A 24,699-nucleotide genomic window follows, 5' to 3' on the forward strand; every position below is an offset into this window, starting at 1 on the left:
CCTGAACTTTGTATTTCCATTTTGTAGCTTCCTTAACTGCGCTGTTGTGTACATGCCTTTGGGTATGCACAGTCTTTGAATTTAAAGTAATGATCAGTCTGACCCAGATTTTGTGCATCTCATCTGAAGATGGAGAAAGGGGAGAGCAGGCAAGTGGGGGCAGGGGATGTTGCCCACAAAAAAAAAAAAAAAAATACTTGAAAAGCTGTAAACTGTTTAAACAGAATCATTCTTGGCACGAGATGCTGACTGACTTCCCTCAGCTTTTTGGCAGAAGGAATAGCTGATTTTTCCCAGAGAAGTGTATACAGGAGAGGCAAGGCGGAGGCTTGCTGCCTGCCAGCGCCGCAGTGACACAGCACTTCACCCGCTGCACGGCTGTCCTGTACCCAGCCTCTGTTCCTCCGCTGAGCGCTGCTCCTGGTGCCTAGAGGCTGCGTCCCTACTGGTATTAACTACATACTCTCCTCTACCAAAATAACAATCGTGCAACCTTTATGCCAAAGAGGTAAGAGAAGTCTCTTCACGGAAGTAGCACATCTAAGAGGAATAAGGAATGAAGCAACATTTCCTCACTTCTGGCTGCTTGTTTAAAGGAGACACTCTGATTTATGAGAAGCATGTATATTATTTCATCAGATCCACTTGCTCCTTTAAAATTAGCTCCTAACTACATACAGAACAAAATCCCCGACTGGAAGAAACAGACAGCTCAGTCATAATTCCCATTTCTCCTGCCGTAAGTCAACTTGCTTTTCTTAGACGAGGCTCTCATGAGCACTTAGCAGTGGCTATAAGAAAACAGGATAGCAGGGAGCAGATATATGCTAAGTCATCTTCGGGCTAGCTGGGCTAGTGGAGGGTGTCCCTGCCCATGGCAGGGGTGGCACTGGGTGGGCTCTGAGGTCCCTGCCCACCCAAACCAGTCTGGGGGTCCATGATCTTCCTTTGCAATATCCTAAAGGGAGTCTTCCCTGAAAAGGATGTCTGCATCTGTCTTTCAAAAGGAGAGGACACATCAGTGAGCCAAGCTGCTGATGTTTCTTACATCCTGTGGCTGGGCATGACAAATCTATGACCTAGTTTAATTTTCTTATAGTTTTTCTTTGGCACAGTCTGAATCAGTGAGATTTTTTTTTTTTTTTTTAAATGTAAGTTTATTTTTGTGGATGTTCTGAGTCACAGGAAGTCACTCAAATTACTAGAAACTTCTCAGATGTAGTGAGATGCAGGTCAAGGAATCTTTATTAAAGCCTTTCCAACAACACTTAAGATTCATGCTCAACTCACTTGCTAGAAAAACCAATGTGACGGCCTCAAAACGGGTGTCCCGAAGGAAAGGTTTATATGCAGGAACCAGTTCCCCAACACCAGAGTGATGCACAGTTACCACCTCAGCAGCGGAGGGAAGGCTGGCCAGCCCAGATACTCCAGACCTGCTAGACAAGCGTAAGTACCCAACACCACGTACATCATCATACCACCAGTTCAATAAAGTTTATAGAAATTTACATAGTCAAAAAAAAAAATCAAACACCAATTTTAAATGAAGTTGTTGAAACTGGAGTGCAGTTGGCAACTTTCCCATAACCTTGGGGGCTATGCAAACAGCAGTTTCCAGCTCCAGTCCACCCTACCACCGGTGCTGCAACCTCCGTGTCACACTAAGGGTCCGCTTACGTAAGGCGTCACATACAATATCTTATTACTCATTTCAAAGGCATGTTTGGACTTTCAGCAACATCAGGATTTCAATAAGAGTCTTGTCATACAAAACCACATTCTCCTTCAGACAATACATAAGTACAGTGAGAGAGTTTCCAGCTATTATTTATACTGCTTAAGTAATTACCTCCCTCCTTTATGAGGACAAAAGAAGTGGCAAGTACAGAGAAGGTAGATTTGCAGTATTTGTTGGGTTTACGCCTGGATTGCTACAACAGACAGAGCACTTGCAGGGTTGTTTCCCTCCTCAGCACAAATTCTCCAGCAGCTTTCTGGCTAATTTTAAAGTATACAGAATACATTAAATAAGTCTCAGAACCTCCAGCTCCTACAGACACCAGGTCAAAAAGCACACAGCTAAAGGGAAAAAAGTCCCTCTTATTGCCTCCACGGAGGAACACAAGGACAACGCAGGCGTTTCCACTCAGGACTCCCAAGCAAGGTGTCCCTAAGAAGTCTGTGCCACTGAACCACATGCTAATAACCATCAAATAGCTCCAAAGGCTTGATGCAAATCTCTGTTCACTTCCACAATGAGTTTACACCACATGAGATAATAAACATGATGTTTTAACTTCTCACTTTAGATCGGTTTAACGAAGTTGCGATTCAGCTTGTCAACAGAATTTCAAAGCCGGGGCAGAGCTTCAGCCACTATTGCTTCCTCATAAAGCAGTTTGCTCAGAGTCGTTTCCTCTTCCATGTCTGTTATCTCCCTACTTCTACGTACCAGCTTACTAATAACCTTTCTCTCAGCTTTTGAGTCAGGCCACTTGTCTTGCATGAGCTGCTTCTCCTATAGCAAAAAGCCCACACAATGGAACAGGTTAAACGAGCTCCGAGTGACACTACACATGTACCGAAACAATCCTGGAGATTCTCAAGCTGTCTGTAGCCTCTTCAGTCGCGGATAACTGAATTTGCACATTAGGCACACAAAGAGCCAAGACAGATCCAAGCAGAAAACGAAACGCGTGCTCCAAGCACTGCTGGTCTTTCACTTGGGAGAGGACAGTTGGAGTAAACCTGTGAGTAGCCACGAATATGAGCACAAACACTGGATTCAGGTAAAGGCTCGCATGGAACACACGTATATATCTACTCTGGAAAAGGAAACAAGCCTCAGAAGGTGGAAAATGAACACAAGAGCCACAAGAGCAGAAGCCTGACCACGGTACACTTGTTAGTCAACCTCCCATTTAGCAAGACGGCTCTAAGATGTGAAAGCTGCATGTCGATCTACATACAGACCCGAGGCAAACCAACCCAGTGAGCTTTCAGGTGGGTTCGTAAACTTTTCCAGGCAGCGGCCACAAAGAGAAGTTGGGAAGCAGTTCTGGTCTCAGCTGGGACCTGTACTACAGACGCAGGAAAACTTGAGGCAATCGAAGTGACTCTGCAGAAGACGCTCGGGATAGCTGCAGGCAGGGGGCTGCGAGCACAGCGGGTGGTGAGCACGGCCCGCATGCCAACTGTGCTTCGTTAATGCTATTAGTCATTCACTTTCATGGGCATGTTAATATTTTGAATAAACAAAGAGCAACTGTCAGAGCAGAACGGAAACCGGCACAGCGAGGCCAATAGACTACGACAGGGAAAGTCATTTGAACAAAATGAGCTCTAGCTGACAAAGGCTTTTTTTTTTTAATACCATACCTTTGACTTTTATAAATTGCACCTTCAGAATTTCAAAGTTGGTAGCTTAAACAAGTGCAGTTATTTCAATGTCATGATGCCTCGTAGGAGTCTACATAATTCTGGTTTTTATTCAGTATTTCCAAAGAGTATCCATCAATTTGTAGGGTTTCATTACTCACGATACGAGCCATTTCTCCACTGTTTAAAGTAAAGCATTGTTTTTGCAGTTAATTGGTACTACAAATACATCCAGCTTCTACAACCAGACTGCATACAAGTCTATAATGAACATTTCTGCTCCATAAGCTTGAAACATCTTCATCAACTAGGCTTCCCTTAAGAAAGCAACAATAAAGCCAAGGAAGCATGCTTTCACCATATTTAATTATTCAGACAGCAAGTGAACTAGCAAAGTAAGGCAGCAGACAGTCTCCCAGTATTCATGCCTCTTCAGTAATGTTAAAAGGATTCTTTTGGTTTTCTGGAGATTTGAGACAACTTCTATTTTCTTCCTGCCTTCCAGACATTCGTAGCTTGGAGAGCTTACACTTCATGAAATGATAAAGTCTACAAAGATAATTGGGCAGAATCCTGAGTTAGCCAGAGGAAAGCTGTAAAGTAACTCCTCTCTCCACATGTGATGTCCTACTCACTATCAACGTAAAAGTCATAATTATGTCAGCCTGCAAGCTGACAGTCCAACACTTTCCAGGTTTACCAAAGCTACATTTCAGTTTATAGCAGCTCTTTTTAGCTATAGACATCCATTAACATTATCTGTACCTGATTTAACAAAAAAGAAACCATTTTTCTTTAAAGTAAAGGGACTTGAAAAGAAACTGCTGGGACCAGAAGGCCATCTGGAAGAGGTGATGGCAACAAGGACAATTCAAGTCTACTTGAGTTCTCAAGTACAGATAGACAAATTGCAACTTGAGAAAAACCAGCTTGATTTGCCTTTCTGAAGAGGATGGTGCCCAGCCTAACAGAGTGATCAGACACCAGCTCCACATCCCTGTGATGGCAGTTACACCTCAACATCAGGCAGATCTGCAGGGTGCGTTTGACGTAAGGTACACAATCCACACAACACCAGGTAACAAAAAGCTCCCAAACGCAACTAAAAATGTCACTGGAGTTGCCTAGAAGGAAGGCTATTGTAACAGCTACAAACACTGAAACACCTTATGAAAAGTCTATATATGTTTACAGCTGTAATAAACATGACGAGATCATGTGGCTCGTCCACCCTCTCCAGGTCAGAAGCCTTGTGATCCAGGATGATGTTTTTCAAGAAACTTTAGCTTTATTCAAGCAAGAAAAGATCAGTGCATCACTCAAACCTCCACCTTTGTACTTGCATATACAATACTCTTCAAAGAGGAATTCAGTGCTCTGTACTGCTCATTTAAAATACAAGCTTTGCACCAGCCAGAAGAACACACTTTTATAGTGATCATAGAATCCTGGAATGGTTTGGGTGGGCGGGGACGTCCCAGCCCACCCAGTGCCACCCCTGCCATGGGCAGGGACACCCTCCACTAGCCCAGGTTGCCCAAAGCCCCATCCAGCCTGGCCTTGACCACTGCCAGGGAGCCAGGGGCAGCCACAGCTTCTCTGGGCAACCTCTGCCAGGGCCTCAGCACCCACCTGTCCCATGAGGAAGTTAGGTCACTCCAACATTTAATCTGGCTGTTACTTAGTATAGGAATTGATTTCATCACAGAGTCCAACAAAATAGAGGTCTCTGGTGATCCAGTCCATGACAATACAAGCCAAAACCTCTCAGTCTGCTATTTAACAGTGTCATTTGCTGCTTCCTATCCTGACGATTAACGCATCCCACTAAACATTCACTTCCAAGCACTAGGAGACAAGCCAGCCATGCAGCCGGGCTCCTGGTGAGGTATCACCTCCAAGGGTAGGAACTCTCCTGCAGATTCCACTACGTTCAACTCAACGTTCACCCCTCCCGTTCAAGGCAGGCAATTCTGCTCCAGCAAAGCTGCCTGGAAAGGACTGACTGCATTACTCTCAGTTATTATGGAAGCCCCATACACAAATTGATCACTGTAGCTAGATCTGTTGTTAGTAGAGGGACAGAAATAAATAAATAGATACGTACTAGTACTTCAGGACTTCGAGGAATCTCTGTATTCTAGTGACAGGTAACATGCATATTCCACGCCCCTTATTAACATTATTTCCAATTAAGTAAGAGCAGTTTAAAAATAAAGTCTACATTCAGCACTTATGCAAAATAAAAATAATTAGCTAGAGCTCCATCAAAGATCAAGGCAGAAGGAACACGCAAATGAAAGAGCACCAGTAAGAATTCTTGTTTATGCGTTGTCTAAATATATACACACACAGAGGTGCCTGTAGATACTACATTCTTTAATGACAGAATAGGAGGACTTAGGAGGTATCAATAAAAACATGACATGACTGACTTTAGCTATCTTCATCTTTGATTTTAATAAAGAGGAGACCATTTCTCACCTGGCAAATATCTGACTGTCAGGAGTCTCCTGGGTCACCTCTTATGATGGTGTTCTGAGAATAAAGAGAGAGTCAGACAGAAATCCATCAATCCTCTCCATATAACCAACATTATATCAGTACAGTTACTTCAGACTAAAACTTCAAGAGCTGCAGGCTGCTCAGAGAGGTTGTAGATTCTCCATTCTTGGAGCTCTTCAAAAGCCAGCAGCACACAGCTCTGGGCAACCTGCTCCAGGTGACCCTTCTTTAAGCAGAGGGGGTTGGACTAGATTATCTCTACAGGTCCCTGCCAACCTCAGCTGTTCTGTAACTCTGATATTCTTTGAAGACCACTGTTCATATTTCTGAAACCAATGACCAAAAGCCTATGGACAAGTCCTAAAGCACCTCCAGTTTGCATCTTGAAAGCCAGCCTTAAAACCAAACCACCTCAATCCTCCCAACCTCCTGGCCACACATACAGTTTTAGAAAGGAGACAGTTCCGTCCTGGACTCTGAGAGGATAAAGTAGTGTGGAGAGTGCACAGTAGTGCAGTCCTGCAGTACACACGGCATTTCATTCATGCTGTGGCTTTTGCCAAGAATGGAAATGAGACAGTGCTATGTAAAAAAAAAAGAATAATTCCAGAATTTGCATCTCTGATACACAATGGCCAATCCTGTTTATTCAGATTTTCAGGTAATTCTCTTGCTCTTAATTTAAGAGTTAACATTACATTGGGTTCCATGAAGCTAGCTCTAGGAGCCCCAACTAGTCCTGCAATGGAAAGGCAGCCACCGATCCTGCTCGCTAATACACAGAGGTCTTCCTCCTGCTGCTTCAAGAGACCCACAAGTTATTACTTGCTTGCAGTTGCTTCAGTCTGTCTACAGCACAAGGCCAGAAGTCAGTATGGTAGGAAAAGCTTGACTTGCAAAACTATGAAGACAACCAGAATTAATCTACAAGGTCAGCTCCAAAAGCAAGAATTTCATGTATATACACAAGAAAGATGTTAGTTTCTCACTACTCCTCACCTTCTTCCTGCATGGAAAGGTATATGAAATACTTGCTTTTCAAGCTGCATTTATCTAAAAAAAACTTCCACATGTTGCCGCTACTTGGGCTTTTGTTAGCATATTGCCACCAGAGTTGTCTTGACCAACTGATGGGGCTGAAACAACAGCAGTCATGGGGGCTAGGAGCTGCTGACCCTCCCCGAGCTCCCTGTCCAGAGCACCACGTTCCCAATCCTGCATAGCGACATGTGGCCACCAGCTGGATGCAGCAAGTAAACTTCCGCCCCGTGAAACAGAAGGAGGGTAACAGTCACATGAAAGGGGCTTTTTCTTGTTCAATTTATCGTGGTTGGTTTTTAAATCTCTGGGCTGATATTTTTCTCCCTGTAGTTATTTCCTTGTGTCGGGGTGGGAAAGAAAACTCCCGACACCCAAGGGAGTAACTTCACCACATCCCAGAGAATTTGTCTAAAAGCCTGAAGTGAATTTTGCAGTTTCCCCATGGTACATACCATTGGAGAGGTAGCACAGCTCCCTTTGACAGCAAGGGCCCCGAGCCGCCTAAGGAACCACTTCACCCAACAGACGATTTAACACAGACAGTGCTGACCAATGCCACCAAAACCAACCAGAGCAAACAATCATGAACCGAAGGTAAAATTGTTCTGACTTCCCTCCCGTCCAAATCACAAGTGACAACAAACAGAAGGAAGCCCACCTGAACCAGTTCTGAGTGTTTGGAGAAGCTTACATGGAACCAAAGAAAAGTCTCTGAGCAAGTAAGGCTGGTGGGGAGAGGCTCATGGGGGAAGAGGGCCTTGCATCGGTCAACTGGACCAAAAAAAAAAAAAAAAAAAAAAAAAGAGCTGGGAGGCTTTAGGCATGTCAAGGCTGAGAGGAGGAAGAATGATACAACTGCAGAGAATCACCCCAGCAGACCACTTCCAACCCTGACTTCACTTGCACCCATTCCCAAAAAAATACGTAGCATGTATTCGTGCCTGCAAAGAGCGTTTTACTACTGTTAATTGTACTGAAGCACACTGAGATAAGAGAATACCTCCTGAATGATTCCTTCCCTTTGGGCAATTTCGCTACTATTAACCACTCAGCAAGATGGGGTAAGACTGGCCAAGTTAGATTGCTACATTACAAGTTGTACCGTTTCCAAGCTGATAAAAAGTCACATTAATAAACTTGCCTTAAGTTACAGCAGGATAGATGCTCTGCCAGAGCAGCTTCACTGGGAGTACAAGAATAACTTTCCTATAAGCCCCAGCAGGGATTAGGGACTCTAGAAGGTGGGGATTAATGGTCTTGGCTGGCCTTCAAAAAAGCCACATGGAAGATGAGTTCATAGATAATAACTGTGAGGGACTTTCAAGTGTCTAGCTCCGCAGAGGCCTACAAGCACTGAAATAAGAGACCTAAAAAAGACTGGTATGTCGTCTCCAAAAATCATAAATGCTTATCTAAGGAAAATAAAGGAGTCTGCCCACCTTCTGCACAGAGTTGTAAGTTTTAGCTCTAAAATGAGCTATTCCTTAACTACTTTAAAAAAAGAAACTCCCCAGAGCCATACTTGTTTGCTGGTTTTCAGGCTGTCTCACAGAAGACAGGATTTTCTGCGCTGCACACCAGCGGAGGCAGCACCAAAAAAGGCGAGTTTCATTAATCATGGGGGGAAGAGTCTCCTGTTTTCACTTGGCAGAGGCCAGAGGGAAAGGCAGGCAAAGTGGGGGCAGGGGATGAAAACTCTGCCTGTTAGCAGAGCACTTTCTTTCTCTGTTGCATATTGACTGCTAAGCCACAAACCAAACAGGCAAGGCAAGCAGCTGTTCTGTCAGCTGCTTTCCTTTAATAGCACCATGCATCAGAAAGGAAAGCAGCTCCTACCTCCCCAAGAGCAAAACCCAGAAAATAATGGCTTTCTGGCATTTGCTAGAGTCCCTTCTCTTGGGAGGAAGGGAAGGATGGCACATTTCTCATGTAGTAGATGAGTCAATAATTCTCATTTTTATTAGGTTATTTTGTACCTCCTCGTTCTTCCTGCAAGATCATCTCACTGCCATGGCTGGTAAGGAAGACTAGTGAGTGCACAAAAAGGGAGAAGTTCCACTACAACAGTTCACCTCAGTCACTTAGCCCTCATGTCAGCTCCTCTAAATTCAGCCTGCTCCACATCAGTCTTGTGTATGCTGCTCCCAGAATAGCAGGTCTTGAGCTTATGTGAGAACTTCAGCTCTCATTTCCGAGATGATTTCTTCTCTTACTGCTTGGGAAGAAGTCCATACAGTACGAACACTGAAACCACAAACCAGGAGGCAAGGAAGAGCTCAAGTCATGCTGTGAGAAAAATGATTTTTCAGAGATCCAGTCCAGTTTAATTACAGTTGTAATACCACTGTGCAGGCCCTCAATGCCTTCACGAACTCACAACATTTTGCTTTACATCTATATACGTATCTGAGAGGGCAGGAGGGAAAGTAAAGGACATATATTCTGAAACCACAGAGGACATATATTCTGAAACAGAGTTAAGCAAACAAGCTCTCATTGAAATGTACAACAAGCAGCCATTAAATAGCATTTAATGGGTTGCATCCATATCATATCTCATGCATACATCAAGAGGTTTATCGCAGCAAGTCTCAAAAAATCTGAGTTAACCTTTCTGTAGAACAGCTGAAACAATTCAAGCTCATGGAAGTGGTCCAGCAGACAGAGACAAGACTTACACTCAGCAATTCCGCTCCCTTACTTCACAAGGAGCATATCAAAAACCAGGTGATCAGGCCCAGTCAGCATGAGTTTGTGAAAGGCAGGTCCTGCTTGACCAACCTGATCTCCTTCTATGAGAAGGTGATTCGCTTAGAGGATGAGGGAAAGGCTGTGGATGTGTCTACCTGGACTTTATAAAGCCTTTGACACAGTTTCCCCACAGCATTCTCCTGGACAAACTGGCTGCTCATGGCTTGGACGGGTGTACACTTTGCTGGGTAAAGAACCGGCCGGACGGCCGGGCCCAGAGAGTTGTGGTGAATGGAGTGAAACCCAGTTGGTGGCCGGTCACAAGCGGTGTCCCCCAGGGCTCAGTACTGGGGCCAGATCTCTTTAATATCTTTATCAGTGATCTGGACAAGGGGATCGAGGGCACCCTCAGTCAGTTCACAGACAACACCAGGTTGGGCGGGAGCGTTGATCTGCTGGAGGGCAGGAAGGCTCTGCAGAGGGATCTGGACAGGCCGGATCCATGGGCCGAGGCAACTCTGTGAGGTTCAACAAGGCTCAGTGCCGGGTCCTGCCCTTGGGTCACACCAAGCCCAGGCAACGCTACAGGCGTGGGGCAGAGTGACTGGAAAGCTGCCCAGCGGAAAAGGACCTGGGGGTGTTGGTCAACAGCCGGCTGAACGTGAGCCAGCAGTGTGCCCAGGTGGCCAAGGGGGCCAACAGCATCCTGGCTTGTGTCAGCAATAGTGTGGCCAGCAGGAGCAGGGCAGTGACCGTCCCCCTGTACTCGGCCCTGGTGAGGCCACACCTCGAGTGCTGGGTTCAGTTTTGGGCCCCTCGCTCCAAGAAGGACATTGAGGGGCTGGAGCGTGTCCAGAGAAGGGCAACCAAGTGGTGCAGGGTCTGGAGCACAAGTCTGATGAGGAGCGGCTGAGGGACCTGGGGTGGTTTAGCCTGGAGAAGAGGAGGCTGAGGGGAGACCTGATCACTCTCTACAACTCCCTGAAAGGAGGGTGCAGCCAGGTGGGGGTCGGTCTCTTCTCCCAAGGAAGAAGCGACAGGACAAGAGGAAACGGCCTCAAGTTGTGCCAGGGGAGGTTTAGATTGGAGATCAGGAAACCTTTCTTCCCCCAAAGGGCTGTCAAGCCCTGGGACAGGCTGCCCAGGGCAGCGGTGGAGTCCCCGTCCCCGGAGGGATTTCAGAGCCGTGTAGATGTGGTGCTTGGGGACATGGGTTAGTGGTGGGCTGGGCAGTGCTGGGGTAACGGTTGGACTCCATGGTCTTAAGGGTCTTTTCCAGCCTAAACGATTCTGGGATTTTAAGAAGGATAAATCAAGCCATAAGTGTCATTGGCAAGACCTTCTGAAGTAGAGCTACAGGAGATCAGCTTTGTGGCTTCCCTTACTCACGCACAGTCTGATGCCCACAAAAAAGGCAGGATGTCATCTGCTGAAAGCAAACTGACTCTAGAGAAGTGCCCCAAGATCAACACATTAGCCAATGTTACTCAAAAAGCAAGGTAAAATTTGAGCAAGAAGCATAAACCATCACAGGTTACGGAGAGCAGCAGCTACAACAGCTACTGCTGTGAAAGCAGAAGCAGCTCTTTGGCAACCGGGTACGCACAGTAACCGCTTCCAGGAACTCAGTCTACATACAAGCTTTACTCCTTTACCTATATAGAATAATTCCAGTTATGTTAGTGACTATATTAGAGTAGCTACTGTACTTTTAATTAAAATAAGCACCTCTCTTGACAATGTAATTATATAGCATGAGAACCTGTCGATCAGGACACAGAACTGGCAGCCTCAAAATGAGAAAGTTGACTAGTAAACTGTTTTCATCAATGACAACTCATCACCGTCTTGATGTTTCAGAGCCAGATGAGCGGAGCAGCAAACCTGTCAATGTTTTTTCAAGTAGATTTGCAAAGAGCAAACAATACTTTAAAGCTTTCCACTACTGGAAGGTCAAAAAACTTTGGAAGAATGAAACAAACCACACTTCTATACTAAGAAACAGGTTTTAGCTACTTGCAAATTCTGCAAGACCTTAGCTATAACAAGTGAGTTAGTTTACGGACTCATCAGTTGCCCTGGAGAACCATGCCCTCCCCTCAGGCTTCTGAGAGCTGACAGATGTGCCCCCAAAGGAATCTGGAAATAGAACAGACATTTGCACTAGTGGAGTGGTAAGGGGTTGCCATCTGAACACCACAACAAAGTACTATGGAAGCGGACATTTAAAAAGGAGAAGCAAATGCTCTGTTAGTGCCCTGCCAAGGTTTCAGAGCATCACCCAGAGCAGAACTCTGCGACCATGTAGGCAAACTAAATTAAAGTGAACATGCCCATTTACCAAGCATTAGCAACTTCCTGTTTGCTTCATATGCATTAGATTTTCAGCTCAGGAACAAAATTCAGTCCCTGTATTTCCATGGAGGCCACTCAGGTGCTCTGAAATTAAGTCCCTAGAAACACTGAGGGTGGGAGCAGAGTACACCTAGAGGATTCAGAGCTGTGGAGCATGCTCCTCCTCACGCTGTTAAGAACAGCTTTGGGATATCCAAGTCTGTCTTTACACAGTGGTGTGTTAGTAGAACGTCCCTAGGAAGGGCCTGGCTCTTTGCATCGCCTTTTACAATTCGATACATGGATTTTGTTCCTCTTGGGGCAACTCCACAGTAGATATAACAGAGATTAAACATATTCTGTGCTACTAGGAATTACCTCTAAAGTAGGGATATTTGTGCCTACACACAAGTGAGAAAGACAAAAATCAGCAGTTCTTTTAAAACAAGGTAGAAGCATATAGCTTTAAAAGTGCTGGACACACTTGGGCACCTCTGCAAGCAGAGCTGAAGTGTTTGGCTACAATAGCTCATGAAAGGATTTGCTAGAAGCCCGGGAAGTAAATACCACCTGCCTGCGATCCAAGAGAAAGAGGCACTCCTGTTTGGTAATCTAACAGCTTCAAAATAAAGAAAGGTAGAACAATAATTTAGCTTCAGAATTGTATGTGAAGCGGGGAAAGGTCTGGTGAGTCACCACAAACTCCCAGAGAGGAGAACACACTCTTTCCTGAGGGACCACAGAATACAAGGCACACTCACGTGCTCCATTACCAGCGTTACGCACCGCGGGCCAGCAGAGCAGAGACTTTCTCCCTCAGCAAGGGAATTTCTTGCAAGATGACATTATCTCAGCGTCTATTACTGCTTGTGCCAGAACATAAGCCACACGCAGGCCCACTTGAGGCAACATTACCAGACGCCTACACCAGCCCCAGTACCTCCCATGCTACCAAGGGCATAAAAGAAAAAATACAGGTACAGAGGAGCGCTCAGAAATTTGCCCAAATCGCACATTAATAGGTGTTTAAGCTGTAGGCCAAGGCCCAATATGAAACACTGTTAGACTAGAAGTTAAGCAAGTGTGTTCATGTCTCCTTCATAAGGGTATTTATCAGACTCTTGAATTGTAAGAGCAGTACATTCTGAAAGCACTATGTCATCCCAGAGGGACAACTCAACAGCAAGGAAAGCTAAAGGTTACATGCCAGACCTTTCTGCTTCCTCTGGACTTGTAGCTTATCCCTTTCAGCCAGAGAGAGATGCCAGCCTAGCCGTTAAGCTGCTGCTCTGATTCCTTACCAGCACGCCATTTTAATTCTCTCAATGCAGGGAAACACTCCTGCTCTCACGTGATGTTTATTCTTAGAGAGGATCCCAAGGATTTTTATTTAGCTAAGTTCAGCCATGCAGTTGGCCAAGTGCCATAAGAGCATCACAGAACTCCTCAACTCTGAAAAGGGAGCAGCTTTAGTGCAGTATAGATATATTAATGGCATTAAAAGTGGCAAGACAGACCTGGGTAACTGAAGATAAATAACTCTTCCCAGAGAGTTGTTACTGCCATGCAAAGCTCATGACAGACTTTGTAAAAAAAAAAAAAAAAAAGCATGACAGCCATAGTCTGAGGTCATTTTAACTGCGCACACCCAAACAGCTGAACCTAAATCCTCCCGAGTTAGTCAAAAGAATGAATTCCACCATTTGAGCCTTTTCCATTATCCTGAGCTGGTTTTAATGACAAAATTCCTGCCTAAGAAAGCGACCAACACTAGCTACTAGTGACCCAACTACACCAAACAGAACGACATTCAGGAAACAGCTCTCAAAAATAACTGCAAGCTAAGTCCGAGAGAAATGCACTTACATCAGTGAAGGCACTGCTCCAATTTTTTCTAGTTTTTCTTCCAAGAAACGTGCTCAAATAATGCAAGCAGATGAATGCAGACTTAGTTCAACTAGAACGGTGCCTGTGTGGCTTGTCTGGTTAAAGGTTTAGAGTGGAGAAACCCATGATGTCCTGTTAGCTAACGCTTGCACCAAGCTGGAGCATGGGAAAACGCTGACAGGAGCTACAGCAAGAGGCCTCGTGTTACTTCTCGGTCCCAAGGAACGTACGTGAGTAATCACTTCTCTTTGCTCATACTCTCTGGTTTTTGAAATGGGATGGCAACAGGGAGAACAACAGTCATTTCTGAAATTAATTAATGCGGAAGAATAGTTTCCACCTTCCAAAATGCATGCAGGAAGCCAGCAGAGGAAGAAGGGAGTAGCAACTGCACTTCAGCCACTATTGTATTTACATTTCCGTGCTCTTGATAATAAATACATTCAAGGATGGCTGAAAAACAAGGCACTGGTTAGAAAACAGAAGCTGAGCTTTCATGAAAGAAAGAGCAACAAAGAAATGTCAGGTCTCCCCGCAAGGTTATCAGGTACGGACTATCAGTTTCTCTAGAGAACAATTCACTTCCCTATTGCGGGTACGGCTGCCCTTTGACACAGGCAGTTTCCCTTCCAAAAAGGGAAAGATAAGGGACCAAATAAATAATTGTTCAGTGGAGTACTGAAAAAAACTCTTTTCTTTTTTAAATTTTAATTAAAGTGTTCTGCCCACATTGCTTAAAGGAAGTAAAGCCATGTGTGGTAATGTGACACAATAGCATTGCCTTCTTCTCAAGGGTTCTCTTATTTCAAGGGCTAAACCTTCTCGGTTCTGTTCTCAGCATTCTCAACCTAGAAGGTCCGTGCATAAATCCTCAACCTCCCTTTAAAATGGTGGTGATAATGCACCAGCCCTTCCTCCAGCAAACCGCAAAAATCTTCTCGGAGGACAAGGAGTCACCCTTGGTTTGCTAAAGCAGAGGAAGTTCATTCTTACCTGCTGCCTTCTCTGAGCAGAATTCTCTGTAGGCAGAGTCGGCTGCAGGAGGGGAGCAGGAGTCACAGGACCAGCTGCGGGCTTCTACTACAATTATGTCAGCAGCAGCAACCCCAATCTAGTTCACTTTTCATCAATAAAATTGATCCTAAAGATGCGGTTTTGCGCCTGTTTCTGCCCAGTTACAGCAGTTATACAAAAAAGTATAAATTAATCGGGCAGGTAATGTTTTCAGAAGCACTTTCTCCCCACTTATACACACATAACCAGTACAATAACCAATTTAAGTTCCAGGTGCCACAAGTCATAGTATTTATAGTTTAAGGCGGCAAGATGACCAAACCTGCAACTGTACTTGGTTGAAAGAGCTCCTAAGAGAATAAGCAGAAAGAACCCATTTGTTTCTGAGTGACAATCCAAGACAAACAGGTTATTGTTTCATAAGGGACCTGAGATATTTCTCGGTCAGGTCCTCCAGCAAAGCCAACCAGCCAGTGCCAGACTCGCCCAAGCACTTCCTCCTTCCTGCCTGCTCTCCTGGCTCCTCCAAAGGATGTTGGGGAGGAAGTTGCCGTTATTCATCCAGGCAGTCAATGAGCTTGGATTAAATGTTCCCAAATAAATTACTGCAGGAAGCATTTTTAGCTGCTGAATACAGTCTGTGGGAAACACCTGTTTGGTTGTTTCATGTCCTGAAACCATGGAACAACAAGCGTGGAGAGGTTCGACTCCATGTATTCCTGGGACTCTAGGAGGCAGCTCATGTCGTAACTCTCATTTTTGTACAAAGGAGAAAAGAAAGGGGGAAAATTATAACATAGCAAACTCACTCCCTTAGACGACTTGGGAGTTAACAACATGACCAAGTAAATTGAAGTCAGAGATCAATTCCAGACATCCGAGGAGCCTGGCAGACATAAGACCACATTGGTGAAAGCTATGTGAAGTGGAAATGGGGAAAAAAAAAAAAAAAAAAAAAAGAGTTCAAGACCAGAACGTGCAGGAAGGGCACTTAGACTCCTACATCATCCTCTTTGTTCAGCTGCGCATGGCGCTCACTCCCTGCAGAACGTGACAGGCCACCTCCCGTGACCTCTCTAGCTCTATCGAGGGCAGAGAGAAAAGCACGCACAGCGTTCTGGGCACCTCCCCTCCCTCCATCCCACCCAGAGGGAGATAAGCCATCTTACTTGGCTTTTAGTCAAGAGGCTTTCAGAGACCGACTTAAGATGGTTTGGCAGACAGCCATAGTACACAGTATAAACAACTGGTGGTGGGGCTACCCCTCGCCGTGCCTGGATCCAGTCACATCCTCAATGGATGCACCAAAGCATCAGCCCAGCTGAAGACACAGAACTTTGCAGCTATGGCATTATCCAAGGAGGCTAAATAAGGCATTTTAGGAACAATGTTATCCCGTACCCATAACGGAGTCTTAGGAGAGATGCGAGGCTACTGTCACTGCAGGATGGTTTTAGTGAATCACAGCAGATGCAGTTGGCGATGTTAAAACAAGCTGTAACTGAACTGCATCCGTTTGGCTCCTCTGCGTTCTTTACAGCCAAGTATCAAGTACTGGCAGACTGACAGTAACAGCTTTGGCATTTTTGTACAAATCCGAGCCCTCTGTTTCATTGGTTTACATCCTAGGGTACCTTAAGGTTAAGGCAGAAGGAAGCATTAATTAGTGAACAGGCAGATACTGCTCATAGGACTTGAGGATATAGGCAGCGTTTCAGAACAGTCACTGACACGCGGATCAAACTGCAATGCAAAAATTCATGAAGAAATTGTAATTCCTTCAGTAGAACATGCTATGTGAGCACCCGCACCTCAAACATCCTCTGACTGCAGACCTGATGATAGACTCCAGTGAAAGCATAGCTTTACGGTGCCTTCCAGGAAGGCAGGACGAGAAACTCGGATGATCCGTACCTCCAAATTCCTAACAAATCAAATCAGACTTGTTTTTTCTTAGCCTAGTTTGCCCATTTTAATCTTCTGTAGTCCTCTTACTCTGATAAAAAGATTTGAGTGACCATGTTAAACAAGCTGTCTGCCCTTTGCAGCAGAAAAAGCAAGAAAGGTCCAACTGGCCAGAAAGGACATCCCTTGAGTCCCACATCAGTCCTGCTATCTTGAACAGAAGCAGGGGAATGTTGGAAACTTTAATAAATACCCAAAAGAAAGGGTGCAAAGAGAGTAGTAAATAGAGTGTTGAACATAAAAGAATGGAAAGGTAAGTGCATTTTGGATATGTTTATTCTGCAGAAGCCCCAGTCACAGCACTCTCTGTATAATGCCTTTTAAAGGCACGCAGACTCTCCCAGAGTCCATTTAACACTCCACTTGTCATAGCCAGGCTGCCTGCTCTGCCAAGCCTTGCTCCTGAACTTCTGTTGGAGATTTTGACGTTTCAGAACTCTAGATGGTAGCTGTATTTTCCAGAAAAGATGAAATTTTTATTTGTAGCAAACTTTTGCTTTTAATTAAAGACTTGGTGTTGTGTCATTACAAAAAAGTAGTTCGTACCTCAAAAGCAGGTGTTCCCTTTAGCAGGTCGGTCCTTCAGTCCTCAGAGACTGCTTACCTGCAAAATACAATGCATGCACAATTAAGGGGAAGTCATACAATTACAGAGTACTTGGCTGTAAGCTTATGAGGGACAGCTAGGAGATGATTTGTTACTCAAAATTAACTAAATCTTGAGAAATTTTGCTGCAGTCCCACCACAGTCATCCAGGCAGCTTTAATGTTTGCTCCTCAACAGGAATACTGTCTAGCTGTTACTATTTCACATCAACACTCACTCAAGCTATTAAGGATAGACATGAAAACCATAAGCAATTTTTCCCTCATCACGGATCTTAATAGCTATTTACAAACACGCCATTAAAGCTGAAGTAATCCCAGGTGATTAGGACATCCCTCCACTAAGTAGTATTTCAGGTGCTCATATAATGGCTTAAAAGCTCTTAAAGTCACTGTTAGGCATCACACACCTGCACAGCCACCTGCGACAGCCAGGGTTGAGTCACAAGTCGATTTTTATCCAACTGGAGATGAACAAAGCTACAAGAGGCACCAAAACATCTGTGGCCCCATTTATCAGTTGTTATTATTATGTAGAGCTGCTGTGCGAGGCACTCAAGGCTTTCCCTACAGCAGAACTGTCACGCTTTAGTCCAAGACAAGCGAATTAAGTAAAGATGAAGCTTTTTAATCCAATAAAGGTTGTACCACTCTATGCCATTTTCTGTACTTCAAGCTTCAGAGTGGACTCTCCTGCAAAGTTTTTAATACATTCACAAAGCAAAACCTGCAGGTATTGCTAGACATGTTACTCAACTAGAAAAGCATATGCTCTATTCTTTTAAGGATTACATTAGTGATACCTACATTAATATTTGAAGGGGATCCAGATTTTAAAATAATAATAATAATCAGGGACTGTATTTCAGTTGCACACAGCAGGCTAATTTCTGTATTTTTTCCACAATTTCAGTGAAGCTAAACCCATCAGTTTTACCAGGGAACCATCTCCTCATCTACTGGGTGTTATGTCCAACAATTTTTCCATACAATATTTTACACTTTGTTCATTAATGTTTCTTTATTGTAAAACAAGCACATTTACAAAAAAGGTCAAAATAATACTCCCTGCACTCTCCATGCAGCGCTCAGCGAAGAATATAAACTAAGCTGCCACAGAGTCAGTTAAGTATTTCAACCCACACCGAGAAACATCCAACTTGTTCTTCACCATAACAAGTAATCAAGCCAGTCTCACAACAAAACATCATCTCCGTACCTGCTTATTAATGCAAAGTCACACAGAAACACCAACGCTTGCTCCTCTCCCTGCAGATGCACATTTCATGTTACAGGAAGTAAAATGCCAGAGCTTTCAGTTAAATGAGAAAACAAACCAGTGAGAAGATTATCGTTTGAGCTTTAATAAGTGGTAAACCACGAGTGAGAAAAAGCTTCTGAAAGAGTCTTGTTCCCTTCAGGAGGGGTGGCAAAGAGCGTTACTAAGTTAATTAAGGAACGGAGAACTATCTTGTGTACGATTCAGATACACGAGGATTATGAATGGGCTCATTTGTGTGGTAACACTAATGCTCCCCTTTCCAACAGGAGGGAACTCTGCTAACGCACATCATAAAGCCACGTTTTATTTTTCCACATCAGTATTTGCAGTCTGCGATAAATTGGGGCACTGGGGTCCTTCTCCCCAGCTACTCCCAATGGATGAACACCCAGATCACTTCTGAAGGCATCAAGCCCTAAACAAACAGGCCGACGGTCTGCTCCACTGACGTTCATCCCACCTCTGTTGCTGTGATCCACCAGGTTATCACACTCACACACAAGATAGTCCCATCTCTTTGTATTGGAAACACCAAACTCCACCTTATTTGTTAAGGAGAAGGAAAAAAAAAAAAAAGAAGAAAAAAAGGAGGAAGAAAAAGCCCATAGCCCTATCTTTTGCAGCAGAACATTAAAGAAAGTGAGAAGTATTAGCTCCTTTAGTGCTGGGCATTACTACTCCATCTCAAATTGGGTAGCTCTGTATCAACCACGGTTCTGATCCCAGTGAAGTAAAACCTACCACAGTTTCCTGGTCTGGGCAAAAACATTTCTTCCTTTGGTAAACCTGCATCTCCAGCTGCTCTTTAAATAAACCCTGAAGGAAAGAATTCCTACACTACCATAGTGGTCTTCCCTATCCACAGTTGTAAAGATTGTTTTTCTCCTTAAGTATGGGTGTTCTTGACTGACAAGCAGAAGTGCTAGACAATCTGTCCTACCTCAAATTGACAGATTTGCTAAAGTTGCACATGCGGCTGCAAAGATTTTTACGTGCTAGGTCTTACAGTGTCTAAGAGAGACTTTACCTTGTCCCCTCACAGAATAAATCAAGGAAGACTAACCACTTACAGAAGTGTTGGTGAACAGCAGGAAGAAAAAAAAAGTCATTATCACCTGGCCAGCTTACTGACTCACGCATTCCATTATTAGCCATCATCATTTTCCAGTTTGGAGAAATATTACAGGAACTACTTTAATGTTAACAGGTATCTGTCTATACGTTGCACCCCTGATTCCAAGGTTGCAATTTTATTTCTCTCATTTTTATGCAAGTGACACTGAAAAGCAACACAACAGTGGAAAAGCAGTCTATTATTTCATTTACATCCCACGCCACACCCACTCTTCTTTTTTATCTTGCCTGCACTATCAGAAAACAGGTAATGCCTGGTATGCAATACCGTCCGATCATGTTTGCTATCCCTATAATATCCAGTTCCACGTCCTGCACCAGTAGTTCTCGTTCCTCAGCTCTTCTGGTTCCCAAGCTCCTTACACTTTTATTACTAAACATTTCAGTGGCTTCTCTAATTTCATCCAGTTTTCTACACAGATGGGTTTTCCCCCCACCCTGAATTGCCTGTGTCCCATTAATACACTAGACTACTTCCTGCTTACTACCCAGTGTCATACCTTCTGTTTCTTTCTCACCTGAGAGTTCATCAAATCCATCCCATCTATAATACAACAGCTGTTCTGAGGAGTCCCAAAAGCATATGCATATTTCAGGGCAAACATGAACAATTCATTTTTGCTTTTTATAATTTCGAAAGTTCTTACTACTTTAACTATCAACAACTTGTCTCTGCCAGTTGCAGCCCTTTTGAGGATGGAGTAAACTACCACCTCTCCTTGGGCCATGAGAAAAGCATTCAACTTACCTTGGTAAGCCACCCAAAAAGGATGCAAGATAGAGGCAGAGAAGTGAATTCCCTTCCATCCACCTCACAAAATTATCATGATGAGACCCAAATTATCGTCTCTAGACCCAATAATTCAGACCTTTCTGTATGAATAGTGCTCCTTTCAATCAGAGCAAACCTCCAGTTACATCCAGGATTATCACTCTTCCCCCAGCTAAATGGAATGTACTTCAGAGCAATTAAGTTTCTAACAGAAAGAAAACAGGGCCATTTCTAACAGGGCCATTTGTCATATTGGGTGCCTTTACAGGCTCCCTCAATTTCTCTAACCAAGCCACACCACCTGTTTTCTCATCCCCACATTTGTTAGGACTGTGTTTCCCATATCCTGGGAGAGAAAGCCACTCCATCTTTTTGTTTCCTGTTGTGTCTCACCCTCCATACTTTGTTTCCAAATCTCTAGATAAACAGCTCCCTTTAAATAGCTCCCCGTCTTATATATGCATAGGACATGAAGATCACTTGATAGGAAAAGCTGAGCGGGGTGGCACACATTGCAGCTACAGCATTCCACATGCAAAGCAGTGTTACGCTGTTGAATGCCATGGGTTCGTACGCAAAGTCTTGTAAACCCTGAGCTATATATACATGGTGGCCATGAAACCTGGAGAGTAAGGCGTCTCAGATTTTTCATCCCAGTCCTTTCCTAGAGGAATAATACTAGCAGCAAATTAACTACAACACCTTGACACAAGCCCCTACATAGTCTCCTTGCCTGTGCCTGAACTCACCAAGATCCTAAACCTAGAGTTTATTCAAGAATATGTGATGGACTTCTTTTCTTCGTGGGTACCATTGCCAAATATTCAATGAATTTTTGTTAAGCATCAAATTCCTGTTCCCACACTTGCATAAGGCATCTCAGATAAAGCTGACAGTATTTGAAAGAGATTGCTTTTATGTTTGATTCTAGAGGGTTGAGTAGAGCTGCTCCCAGGAGAGAAGGAAAGCGCTGAAGTTAGACTAATAATTTAAAGAGCCTTCAAAACACAAGATGGAGTCCCACTGAACTCTAAGAGTGACTAATCTTCTCAGGAAACATTCATGAGCAGCAAGGCAGACTTTCACGGCAGTCACACAACTCTTACTACTTGTAGAAAGAGATCATAATTCCCAACTGCAGGTAGCACACGGAAGAATAAAGGTCTTCAACTGTAAAGCAAGCAGATACTCCTTGGCAATAGCCACATTTCATCCTTATGAAAGGGGACAGGCTTTAACAAAGAATCTTCTGCAGCAATTCAGGTTGACAAAGTTAAAAAGCAGCAAGGTTCATACAATCAGACAGTAAATAAGCAGCTGCACAAGTGTAGCTGTTTTTATAGCACAGTGGATTTTCGTATGTCAAAAGCAATTTGACTAAACACCATGCGATGATTCCAGAAAGCTGGAAGAGTGACTCACGGATTGCCAAATCACCAGTGTCAAAGACCAACCAAGGACCTTCCAGAACGATCCCGAAAGGCTGGACAGTACAAGAAACGCTAATGAGGAGGTAAGCTCCAGCAGCCAGAGGTCTTTAGTTAGTGTACAACCAGAGAGCGTGGGGAGGGTGGGGGCGAGTAGTCAACTGCATACAACACAGTACACACGGCAAGAGGCTGAGAACACCCAGAGAAGGCTGAGATGAAATACTGTGACAGAAGTGAGCTTTCAGTCTTTCTATAGATCTGTCAGATGTGTCTAAATAGAAGAGAATAAAAAAGAAAAAACCACCAAAACACTTAACACACTAACATCCAGATCCACACCAAAAACCAAGGCAGAAAATGCCCCTGGTGAGAAACAACAAAGCACATTCCTCTTCAGTAGGAGTGCATTAAAAAAAAAAAAAAAAAAAAAAGGAAAGGAAAGTGATTTAAGCAAGACCAAAGTATCTCTTCTCACAGTTGAAGAGCTCTGCAACTAACAGGACTAAATTAGCTAAAATTAGCTATCGTAGTTGCAATCCCAACAGCACCACTAGCTTCCTGTGTGGATAAGTAGTTCTGGTGAAAGCAGTTCTAATTTGGATTCAGAGCATGCAAATTTAAGGAGAATAGTGATTTCTGACCAGTTCTTTCCATGAACACTGATGCATAAGAAAAACTGTCTTTCACATTCAAGTTTAATCTTCTTCTGAAATATTTATTTTTAGAACAACTCATTGAACAGTAAGTCTTCAGCCTAGCCAAACTACATCTAAAAATAAAGGTATTAAGAATTCAGGAATTCTTCCCACTATTATATCTAATCAATACAGATCCACTGTGACTCCTGTCATATGCTTTATTTGTCAAAGCACACGCCTGCGCCCACACTTGGACAGCATAATCCAACAACCTGCCATCTTTTTTGGCTAGGACAGACCAGAGATAGGCATTTTGAATGATTTGAGATGTTATGGAGATTCATCAAGTAAAGACTCAGTTGCACGCACATCAGAAAAAGGAGCTGTAAGACCCCGAGTCAGGTCTTGAACTGTGACAGAGAGGAACACACTTCACCTGAACTAAATGCAACTGGAGCTCCTCCAGTGGCCATTTTGCCGTAGCTGGGGCTGAACGCTAATGATCGCTTGAGGAGGACAAAGAGAAAAAGAAGCTTTCATTATTCAAATTTCACTTGTCCTCTAATGAAAGGCTGCTAAGCTGATTGTGCTTCCCGCAGTCACGAAGGAACACGAAGACTGCCTCCCCACTAGGAGGTTCAGTGGCAGAGTTGACTTAAACGTGCCCAGGAAAGGGCTAAATTCGCACTTGTGAAGTCTTACTCTTTAACCTAGGGTTAAACATGCCAACGGCTCTTGGGAGCAGTCTTGGTCTTGACTAGCATCCACTAGTGTCTGGGAGAGTATTTTGCCCTAAGGCCCAAGATTGCAACAGGAAATATTCCAAAAACAAACAACACAGACACTATATTCCAGCACTACCGGAAGTCACCAAGCAGCACGTAATTCATAGTGCAGGTATAGCCAGAGATGCCAGACTGTGAGAGGCTTTTACTTACTAAGTTGATTTAATATTCACGTCATCCCAGCTTCCTGGAAACTCCAGTAGCCCAGCTCATCATCCTCTACCACTACGAAAGAACATACCACCAAGAAAGTCTCCCCAGCCCACTACTGTAAGAAACAGGTTTGTCTGCAAGGTCTTATCTCACAATGACTTTTTAAAAAAATAATAGTAAGCCCAGCATTGCCATTTTTGCTCATTTTTTAAAAAGTCTTTTATAAAGTCTCTCTGCTCTAGATGTTTTTTTTCCTCTAAACTGAATGCCTGGCACATCTGATTTGCACAGGTTATTCACTAGGTTTGTATGGCTACCAGCAACTCTCCACATCTCCTCCATAGTTTTCCTCCCCCCCTTCACAGCGTAAGCCACCCCCCGTGACAACTTCAGCTAAAATAGAGCGCCGTTTCCAACCCAACTGCCTCTTCACTCACACTGACTCAATTCTTACACTTTTTCAAAGGATGTTTAATGAACAGCTGGAAGTGTGAGGTGACCGTAAGTTTTCACCAGTGTCTAACCTACGCCTGTCACCTCTTTAACCTGAAATACCGCTGAGCTGACTGGCTGCCTAGATCCTCTCGGTCTCTCATTCCCCACAGTGACACATGGTACTCCATTAGCTTTATTTCTCAACTGCGTGGGAACTCTTGGTCTCACTTTGCAAGGGAACTCCTTTGAGCTCAATCCTATTCAAGCTGTAGTGAACGCTTCATTTTCGCTCCGTGGAGGCAGGCAGCCAGCCACCGTGTCCAGACACAGGTGAAGGAGGGTAAGGAAGAAGCATAAGGCAGCTAGAAGCAAGTAATAAAAGGCACCGAGGGCACATGCCCAGCAAACAAACCTGAAATAGGTTCATCAGTAGCCAAGTTGTAACAGGCTGTTCAACCTGTAAAACAAAAAGCATCCTCCTCTTACTCATTTCATCCACACTCCATCCTTTCAGAGCGGCAGCAAAGAACACCGTTCCTTTGCCACACCCTAACCTGGCAGGTCTTGAGATGGTTCTAGAACTGGGCTCTTTGCTTCCTTTCTGCTGTCACAAGTGACAAACTCTCACTGACCAGAGCAGAGTCAG

At 44.1% G+C, this 24,699-nt stretch overlaps 1 protein-coding gene across 22 annotated transcripts in view; it reads right to left on the reverse strand.

Annotated features, from left to right (window-relative positions):
- The window catches only part of MAP4 (microtubule associated protein 4), a 162,652-nt gene that overhangs the window by 113,866 nt on the left and 24,087 nt on the right, over positions 1-24,699 (reverse strand). For 20 of the 22 annotated variants that reach the window (XR_012834250.1, XR_012834253.1, XR_012834251.1 and 17 more), the window contains one exon: positions 17,365-17,422. The gene's annotated coding sequence lies outside the window, so the exon portion shown is untranslated. Of the gene's footprint in view, positions 1-5,865; positions 5,920-7,585; positions 7,699-17,364; positions 17,423-24,699 lie in introns of all 22 variants that reach the window. The other 2 variants (XM_075746942.1, XM_075746940.1) reach the window with 2 other exon arrangements.

The sequence above is a fragment of the Balearica regulorum genome, chromosome 2, assembly GCF_011004875.1.
Source record: "Balearica regulorum gibbericeps isolate bBalReg1 chromosome 2, bBalReg1.pri, whole genome shotgun sequence".
NCBI classification, from domain to species: Eukaryota; Metazoa; Chordata; class Aves; order Gruiformes; family Gruidae; genus Balearica; species Balearica regulorum.